This window comes from Vicia villosa, linkage group LG4 (assembly GCF_029867415.1).
Source record: "Vicia villosa cultivar HV-30 ecotype Madison, WI linkage group LG4, Vvil1.0, whole genome shotgun sequence".
NCBI classification, from domain to species: Eukaryota; Viridiplantae; Streptophyta; class Magnoliopsida; order Fabales; family Fabaceae; genus Vicia; species Vicia villosa.
This window is the reverse complement of record NC_081183.1, coordinates 31050860-31058345: the sequence shown is the minus strand read 5'-3', so window position 1 is coordinate 31058345 and position 7486 is coordinate 31050860. Positions and strand designations below refer to the sequence as shown.

Genomic DNA, 7486 nt, shown 5'->3' with positions numbered 1-7486 from the left:
AGAGCAATGGTTAATCATACAAACCTTTTATAATGGACTCCATTACAACACGAAGATGAGTATTGACTTTGCCGCTAGCGGAGCGTTAATGAAAAAACCTTATCCCGACGCTTGTGCCATGAGAGAGGACATGGCCCAAAACCACGCCCAGTGGGGAATAGAACGAGCGACGGTAGAGAAAAAGGAGAACCATGGAGGAAAGCATGCGATAAGTTGCATGGACATGATGAATGCTAAGATGGATGCCCTGGCCTTGAAAGTCGAGAACATGTCTCAAAACCCTACCACAGTGGCAGCACTCCAATCGGAGTGCGAGCTCTGTGGAACTCAAGCACATCAAACTATTGACTGTAACCTTTTGAACGACTCTAGCTCAGACCAAGTTAACTATAACCAAGGGAACCCTTTCTCGAATACCTAGAATCCTGGATGGAGGAACCACCGAAATTTCTCTTACAAAAACAACAACCCCATCCAAAATTTCGGATCTTCGAGACCCCAAGGATTCCAAACACAAAAACAAAACCAACCTATGCAAGTTGTGCGACCAAGACCGAAACTTAAAGAGACCATAGACACCTTTATTCAAAATCAAACTTAGCAAAATAAGGAGTTTATGAATCAACACATTCACACAAACGAGTTAGTTACTCATCTAGCAACCAAGTTCGACCAGATGAGGACCCACACCAAAATGCTTGAGACCCAGATTTCACAAGTGGCCCAAACCACATCTGCACAAGTTGTACCTGGAGGAAAATTCCCTGGACAAACCCAACCTAATCCCAAAGGAACAGCAAATTCTATCACCCTGAGAAGTGAACCGCTTATGAGGGACCTAAAAATCCTAACCTAAGCACATCAGAAAAACCTAAGGAAGATGCTGAACCTAAAGACCAGGTAGAGGAACCAGAGAAACCCGAAAAGCAATCAAAACCAGAGGTAGAGAATCGCACACCACAACCATACAAGCCACCCATTCCATTTCCACAAAGGTTGAAAAACACCAAAACAGAAAACCGATTCCAAAAGTTCATTAAGGTAATAGAGAAACTCCACATAGAAATCCCTTTTACCGATGCGATAACCCAGATACCATCATATGCTAAGTTCTTGAAGGATATTTTGTCCAACAAACGGCGACTCGACGATTCCAAACCTTTAGAATGTCATTCCATATCCGAGAATAAACTTGCCAAGAAAGACAAAGATCCTGGAAGTTTTTCTATCCCTTGCGTCCTAGGAAATCATATGATAGACAAAGCATTTTTGGACCTAGGAGCAAGCGTAAGTCTGATGCCCTTGACTGTCTGTAAGAGGTTAAAACTAGGAGAGCTTCAACCTACTAAGATGTCATTATAACTAGCCGATAGACCCGTTAAATACCCCATGGGTATTTTAGAAGAGGTACCTGTCAAGATTGGCCAGTTATACATTCCGACCGATTTCATAGTTATGGATATCAAAGAAGATGATGACATCCCGATCCTCCTAGGTACACCATTCCTATCGACTTCCGGAGCAATAATAGATGTTAAGAAAGGGAAGCTGACTTTTGAGGTAGGAGATGAAAAGATCGAGTTCATCCTATTGAAATTTCTAATGGCACCAGTGATAGGAGATGCATGTTATGCCATCGACGTCATTGATGAGTGTGTAAATGAGCTCAACAATTCCTTAATCAGATTACCTTCTACCCCCATTTTAGAGGATGACGGATTTAAGAGTATTGAACCTTACATTGACGACAACCTTTTTGAATGCTTAGCACTTACCCCTGACCCTATGCCGTGCACCAAGAAACCTACCATAGAACTTAAGGAACTACCCAAGAATCTAAGATATGAGTTTTTGGATGAGGAGATGAATCGACCTGTCATAATAAGCGTCACTCTAAACCAAATTGAAACAAACCAACTCTTAGATACCTTGCGGAAATATCCCTCAGCTGTAGGATACAAAGTCTCTGATTTAAAAGGAATAAGCCCGTCCTTATGCATGCATTGGATTATGCTAGAGGAGAATTCGAAACCCTCAAGAGAGCATCAGAGAAGAATAAACCCTATCATGAGCGATGTTGTAAAGAAAGAGGTCCTTAAGTTATTAGAAGCTGGCATCATTTACCAGATTACTTGAGATCAGAGTCACTAACCGGTCACTATACCATGAGTACGTACGAATAAGGGGCTTAATGTGATTGCACCTGAATGAAAAAGGACCTCGTACTAAAAAGAGTCTTAGCATAGTAGGATATTAGGGGTTAGCCTGCATACTTATGAGGCTTATGTTCGCATTCTAGCGTTTACTGTTGATACGATACCCTTAGTTCGGATGGCTAGTGCCTAGCAACACACCCTTACTCGAACTTAGAAGCCCTCTTTGTCCATAACCTGTAAACACCAGAACTTTCCTTCATCTACTTTTAAAGAGTTGTTGCTTGAGGACAAGCAAAGGTCTAAGTGTGGGAGGATTTGATCGCACTGAATCGAACTATGTTAATAGCTCGAATATCACATGTTTTCCTTAGTTTTTATTAACATTTTCTCGTATTATGCTTGTATTTCCTTTGTTTTTAGGATTCTTGACCTTTCGGAGCCTTTAGTGAAGAAACGAGCCAAAACGCCAAGAAAATAGGGTTTTCCAAGAAGATCTGTACTTATGGCGTTCTGCACCGCGCCGGCCATAAAGGACACCGTGAAGTGGCTTACTCCATGATGGAGCCAACTACCACGATCACACGATCCCGACAAACTTAAGCCATATACTATCAGTTTCTGTAAAGTAGTAACCTCTTCACATCGGGGAGTTACTACGGTGTAGATTGAGTTGTAATCGAGTCTTGGAGCACTTTGGTTGAAGTTTATCATACCAGCCTTCACTTTGTATCAGATTCAAACCTCCGATTGGAGTAAGGTTTCAATTTAATTGCTTTATTTATCTTCTTGCTCTTACCATAGTCTACATGCTTTATAGACTCTAAATGCTCTTACCATAGTTTACACGATTTATAGACTCGCACCCTTTTAATTACTTGCACTTATCATAGTCTACATGTGTTATAGACTCGCACTTATTATGTATGGCTAAAATATAAAGGTTTGTATGTAATGATTGTCATCATGATTGTGTTCCAAATGTCATGTTAGTGAAAATACTCTGGGGATGTTTTGCTTTTAACTTAAGTCAATTTGTGTTTAAATGTTTATTGGGTAAGATCGAAAGCCGTCCATATCAAAGATATGACTTGATTATTATTTAACCAAACAAAAGAAGCGAAAGCGATTTGGTTGGTTAAATAGGAATAATTAACTCTTTTTAGAAATCGATTTTGAAACTATTTTCGGACGCGTTTGTAGGTTTGAAATCTGACTTTTGGTCAAAAACCAAGAGTCTCTTTAAGTTAATCTTTCCAAGTCAAAATTACTTTTCTGTTAAGCCAAAACTATCAATTTCTTAAAAATAGATTTACCTCTTTAACGCGGAAGGCACCCTTTATATGTGATAATAAAGGAAGTTAAATTAAAGAGTAAATTCGGTTTATGGTAGCCACAAGCTACAAGTTCCTGTTAAATTGATTCTTTGCTACGAATAGAAAACACTACGCCATGAGTCGTTTCATTTATGCATGTCTGGATCATAGTCTGATTTCATGATCTACATTCCAACCTGTCGCTTAAACTTTTATTCACTTTGCTCACTTCCCTTGGTGCACTGCACTCACAACAATATTCTTGTTCACCTTAGATAAGCACCTTAGCAATAGAGTTGATAGATTGACGATTGGTCTCTGTGGTTCGATAATCTTATATATTACTTCTATAGGCTGTGCACTTGTTGTTCTATATTTAGGCGCTATATGTTACAGACCCATCAAGTTTTTGGCGCCGTTGCCGGGGACCAACTTCGTCAAATTTCGTACCCTATTGTTATCCCGTTTAGACTAAGGCTATTCTAGCCAGTAGATGCGTAGAAATCGTAGCACCGGTAACCTATTAAACCCTTTAGTGGAACCCGAACGTTACGCCCGAGCACGTCTGTTTATCCTTAAGTTAAGGAAAGCTATGGCTGAAGACCGTAACCAAAGACCGCTTAAAGAGTTTGCTCAACCATCTAATGAGGAGCTTAGTTCTAGTATCGTAAACCCCGCTATAACAACCAACAATTTCAAACTTAAGCCCTCGTTACTTCAACTAGTTCAACAAAACCAATTCGTTGGTCTCACTACAGAGAACCCGAATCAACACCTAAAAGTGTTTATCTAGTTAGTTGATACCCTTAAGGCAAATGGAGCCACACCCGAAGCCATCCGCTTAAGATTGTTTCCTTTCTCCCTTAGAGGTAAAGCCCATGACTGGTTAGACGCCCTTCTAGCCAACTCAATAACGACTTGGGAAGACCTTAGGAGAGCTTTTCTTGCCAGATATTTCCCACCAAGTAAGACCGCTGTCCTTAGGAACCTGATCACTAGTTTCACTCAAAACCAAGGCGAATCACTTTTTGATGCCTGAGAAAGATATAAAGAACTTTTGAGAGCCTGTCCGCACCATGGCCTAGAGCAATGGTTAATCATACAAACCTTTTATAATGGACTCCATTACAACACGAAGATGAGTATTGACTTTGCCGCTAGCGGAGCGTTAATGAAAAAACCTTATCCCGACGCTTGTGCCATGAGAGAGGACATGGCCCAAAACCACGCCCAGTGGGGAATAGAACGAGCGACGGTAGAGAAAAAGGAGAACCATGGAGGAAAGCATGCGATAAGTTGCATGGACATGATGAATGCTAAGATGGATGCCCTGGCCTTGAAAATCGAGAACATGTCTCAAAACCCTACCACAGGGGCAGCAATCCAATCGGAGTGCGAGCTCTGTGGAACTCAAGGACATAAAACTATTGACTGTAACCTTTTGAACGACTCTAGCTCAGACCAAGTTAACTATAACCAAGGGAACCCTTTCTCGAATACCTACAATCCTGGATGGAGGAACCACCCAAATTTCTCTTACAAAAACAACAACCCCATCCAAAATTTCGGATCTTTGAGACCCCAAGGATTCCAAACACAAAAACAAAACCAACCTATGCAAGTTGTGCCACCAAGACCGAACCTTAAAAAAACCATAGACACCTTTATTCAGAATCAAACTTAGCAAAATAAGGAATTTATGAATCAACACATTCACACAAACGAGTTAGTTACTCAACTAGCAACCAAGTTCGACCAGATGATGACCCACACCAAAATGCTTGAGTCACAGATTTCACAAGTGGCCTAAACCACCTCTGCACAAGTTGTTCTTGGAGGAGAATTCCCTGGACAAACCCAACCTAATCCCAAAGGAACAGCAAATTCTATCACCCTGAGAAGTGGAACCGCTTATGAGGGACCTAAAAATCATAACCTAAGCACATCAGAAAAACCTAAGGAAGATGCTGAACCTAAAGACCAGGTAGAGGTACCAGAGAAACCCGAAAAGCAACAAAAACCAGAGGTAGAGAATCGCACACCACAACCTTACAAGCCACCCATTCCATTTCCACAAAGGTTGAAAAACACCAAAACAGAAAACCAATTCCAAAAGTTCATTAAGGTAATAGAGATACTCCACATAGAAATCCCTTTTACCGAAGCGATAACCCAGATACCATCATATGCTAAGTTCTTGAAGGATATTTTGTCCAACAAACGGCGAATCGACGATCCCATACCTTTAGAATGTCATTCCATATCCGAGAATAAACTTGCCAAGAAAGACAAAGATCCTGGAAGTTTTTCTATCCCTTGCGTCGTAGGAAATCATATGATAGATAAAGCATTTTTGGACCTAGGAGCAAGCGTAAGTCTGATGCCCTTGGCTGTCTGTAAGAGGTTAAAACTAGGAGAACTTCAACCTACTAAGATGTAATTATAACTAGCCGATAGACCCGTTAAATACCCCATGGGTATTTTAGAAGACGTACCTGTCAAGCTTGGTCAGTTATACATTCTGACCGATTTCGTAGTTATGGATATCAAAGAAGATGATGACATCCCGATCCTCCTAGGTAGACCATTCCTATCGACCACCGGAGCTATATTAGATGTTAAGAAAGGGAAGCTGACTTTTGAGTGTAGGAGATGAAAAGATCGAGTTCATTCTATTGAAATTTCTAATGGTACCAGTAATAGGAGATGCATGTTATGCCATCGACGTCATTGATGAGTGTGTAAATGAGCTCAACAAATCCTTAATCAGATTACCTTCTACCCCCATTTTAGAGGATGACGGATTTAAGAGTATTGAACCTTACATTGACGACAACCTTTTTGAATGCTTAGCACTTACCCCCGACCCTATGCCGTGCACCAAGAAACCTACCATAGAACTTAAGGAACTACCCAAGAATCTAAGATATGAGTTTTTAGATGAGGAGATGAATCGACCTGTCATAATAAGCGCCACTCTAAACCAAATTGAAACAAACCAACTCTTAGATACCTTGCGGAAATATCCCTCAGCTTTAGGATACAAAGTCTCTGATTTAAAAGGAATAAGCCCGACCGTATGCATGCATCGGATTATGCTAGAGGAGAATTCGAAACCCTCAAGAGAGCATCAGAGAAGAATAAACCCTATCATGAGCGATGTAGTAAAGAAAGAGGTCCTTAAGTTATTAGAAGCTGGCATCATTTACAAGATTACTTGAGATCAGAGTCACTAACCGATCACTATACCATGACTACGTACGAATAACGGGCTTAATGTGATTGCACCTGAATGAAAAAGGACCTCGTACTAAAAAGAGTCTTAGCATAGTAGGATATTAGGGGTTAGCCTGCATACTTATGAGGCTTATGTTCGCATTCTAGCATTTAGTAATGATACGATACCCTTAGTTCGGATGGCTAGTGCCTAGCAACACACCCTTACTCGAACTTAGAAGCCCTCTTTGCCCAAAACCTGTAAACACCAGAACTTTCCTTCATCTACTTTTAAAGAGTTGTTGCTTGAGGACAAGCAAAGGTCTAAGTGTGGGAGGATTTGATCGCACTGAATCGCATTATGTTTCTAGCTCGAATATCACATGTTTTCCTTAGTTTTTATTATCATTTTCTCGTATTATGCTTGTATATCTTTTGTTTTTAGGATTCTTGACCTTTCGGAGCCTTAAGTGAAGAAACGAGCCAAAACGCCAAGAAAATAGGGTTTTCCAAGAAGATCTGTACTTATGGCGTTCAGCACTGCGCCGGCCATAGAGGACGCCGTGAAGTGGCCCACTCCATGATAGAGCCAACTGCCACGATCACACGATCCCGTCAGATACTCAGCACCGCGCCCGCGGTGGGGCTGCCGCGCCCGCGGCCTTCACAAAGTGGTTCCCGCTCAGAAGGAGTTGAGGGGCATTCCTGTCCTTACGCACTTCCAGAATCCATTATATATAGTTTTTTCATTTTCATTTTCGTTTTCCATCCAAGCTTAGTACAAACTTAAGCCATATATTA

General features: G+C 41.0%; 1 non-coding gene across 1 annotated transcript; it reads right to left on the bottom strand.

The window, feature by feature from the left end:
- Positions 1 to 4445: 4445 nt before the first annotated feature.
- On the bottom strand, positions 4446 to 4552 carry LOC131600857 (small nucleolar RNA R71). Its single transcript, XR_009283461.1, has one exon. It is a non-coding gene; the product is annotated as a small nucleolar RNA R71 (small nucleolar RNA).
- Positions 4553 to 7486: the final 2934 nt, after the last annotated feature.